The sequence below is a fragment of the Nuphar pumila genome, chromosome 1, assembly GCF_984573655.1.
Source record: "Nuphar pumila chromosome 1, dmNupPumi1.hap1.1, whole genome shotgun sequence".
NCBI lineage: Eukaryota > Viridiplantae > Streptophyta > Magnoliopsida > Nymphaeales > Nymphaeaceae > Nuphar > Nuphar pumila.
Window position 1 is genome coordinate 16503539 of NC_143249.1, and position 2703 is coordinate 16506241.

At 40.2% G+C, this 2703-nt stretch overlaps 1 long non-coding RNA gene across 1 annotated transcript; it reads right to left on the minus strand.

Annotated features, from left to right (window-relative positions):
• Positions 1–634: 634 nt before the first annotated feature.
• LOC149848137 (uncharacterized) lies at positions 635–1641 on the minus strand. The gene is made up of 2 exons (XR_016432623.1): positions 1525–1641; positions 635–1111 (listed from the first exon to the last, which is right to left on the minus strand). It is a non-coding gene; the product is annotated as an uncharacterized LOC149848137 (long non-coding RNA).
• Positions 1642–2703: the final 1062 nt, after the last annotated feature.

Below are 2703 nucleotides of genomic sequence, written 5' to 3' on the forward strand. Positions count from 1 at the left end.
ATGCCTTTGGGGGGCTGACTTACCTCCAAAGGCGAGGTTGTTTGTATGACTCATATTCAAAGGCAGGACAAGAATGAATGACAACCTTCAAATGATGGAGTTTCGCCTGGCTAGTTGGTGTCATTTTTATGATTGTGCTGCAGAATTCAATGGGCACCTCTTTGTTGAGTGCATATGGTTTAGAAAGCTGCCAGAATTTTTCTGAAACGAGGCTATGTCTGATAGCTTAAGTAGTCTGCAAGATGTGTTCATATCCCATCAGCACCACAGAGGGCCGGGTAAAGAGGACTACGAGTGGAGGAGTTGGGTTTTGATCTCATGGAGGCTGATATGGTTACGTAGGAACGAGATTGTTTTTTAGGGTGCAGCTCCAAGCATGAAGCTATTACAAATTAGAATCTCTCCAGAGTGGAAAAAATTGAAGATGCGGAAGAAAGTAAAAAATCCCAATGTGTTTGTTCAGTAAGCACATGAATTTAGCTGCTCGTCATTCGAATGACTGCTCGTCATTCGAATTTAGCTGTCTCTAACACAGCATTGTAAACAATGGATTGTAAAGAAATTTTTTTAAAAATGAGAAAGTTTGTCTTTCTTCTAAAAGAAGAGAATTTCTCATAAAGCGAGCACCAGAATCTTATAATTGTAGTAGCTTTTATTAGCATAAAAAAAACATTTCATGACTACACAGTACAGGGAGAAAGAAGCTTTATTCCTAACACAAGCACATGCCACACTGCACTAGGTGCACACACTTGAAGTACTTTTATTTAAGCATCAACTGCTTATTGATTGACAGCACATATGAACTATGTAGAAGCAAAGGAGCTTCAGTTGTGAGATTGGTTTTGGGTAAGCACAAACTCAGCGAACTCCTTAGCAGAGCAGCACCTTCCATAATAGCAACGGTACCGGCAGAACCCTCCTCCATATCCAGGCCCCCCTCCATATCCGTATCCAGGTCCCCTTCCATATCCGTATCCAGGTCCCCCTCCATATCCATATCCAGGTCCCCTTCCATATCCGTATCCAGGTCCCCCTCCGTATCCATATCCAGGCCCCCTTCCATACCCATATTGATCAACATGGTTGACGTCCTCATCGTTTTTCACATCTACGAGAAAAAAATACACAAAAGTTAGTAGGAAAACTACCAACCGTAAACATTGTCATCATTTTCGTAATCGACTGTACTGTACTCTCTATTAGTTTTGCCCTATGGGTATGATCTACTACTATGGCTTGCATAGTCAAAAACAAGTTTTCGATCATCCAATTATTTTGCTTAATCTGGCCTGTCAAGAGCTCAAAAAATGAACGATTTACAAGGCACAAATCTTTTACGATTAGAAAATTATGTCTTCATACCAAAACTAAGCAATTCTTCATTGATAAACCATGGAAAACACACATGTGGGCGTCAGATAATGCATGCACGCATGAGTTTCAGTATATATATATATATACTAGAAGAGTAAAAATCAAGTAGTCAAGTATGAATTAAAAGGACTAGAGGATAGAACCTACTTTGTTTTTCATCCAATTGACGTGCAAAAGCATGAGAAAATACTAAGATTAGAGCAAGAAAGAGGATGGCTCCCTTCATTGCCGTATCAAATGGTAGAGGAAAAGTGGACGAGTGCAGAATCGAAGCCCTTACTGATTTATTTATATTGAGAGAGAGAGAGAGAGAGATGCATTATAATGGTAGGTGAGAAGATGCTTTTCATTCAACCTTATCGCATTTATCGACGGGTTAATTACGCTTCATTAAATGTGTTAGGTGGTCAGTTGTGGTTGGCCCATAGTATTGTGCAATGAGGACAGCATGTTGATTAAATCCTACAATGGTTTTTCCTACTAACCAAAATAAATGGGCTCACACATTGCATCAGGGAACTTACTATTCTCTCTTTAACCCATAATTTCAATCAAACCTTTATGCATTTTAAGATTGGGTCAAGCAGGGCCGGGCTGAGTCTTCGCATTAGCTCGTTTGGGCCAATGGGCCAGGCCATAGGCTTAATTTTTTCAAACTCGAGCCCATTAAGAACGAGCCTAAAACCTGGCTCGTTGACTGGGCCAGCCCGGCCCATTAGCGGGCCAAACCAGCATGATGCAGAGCTTAGCTTAGCTTAGTTGGATTCAAGGAAAATAGCTAGGGATGTGAGCAGGTTTGATCTGAGCATTATTGAATCCATCCCTATCGGATCCAGCCAAATCAGGTTATGATTTAGATTTGGAGACGGGTGAGAAATTAAAACGTAATATTTAAGAATTGTAAGAAAATAAATTTAATTTAAAAAATTAAACTAAGTGCATTTTTGGAAGGAAAGAAAAAATGATTAATCAGATATATTTTATACATGAGTGGGTCTGTTAACCTGCCGGATTGGGATTCTGTTCGGGGTCATACTCAGATTCGGATGCAAATCGGCACACAGAATCTGAGTCCAATTATCAATCGGATTTAATTGATTTTCTTTGCTAGAGCCAACTAATTGGACTCAGAGTCCTTCGGACATGGGGATCTAAATCTGAACCATTGATATTCCTGAAAAAAAAAATGGCCTTGTATTAATGGGATCAGGTGCAATGTGAGCTGCACAAAAAACATGTGCCACTTCATCTCATACAATGGCACATGTTCAACCAAATGAGCCCAAGCCCACAGTGTAGTTCACAGCAAGATGGAGTGGCACATGT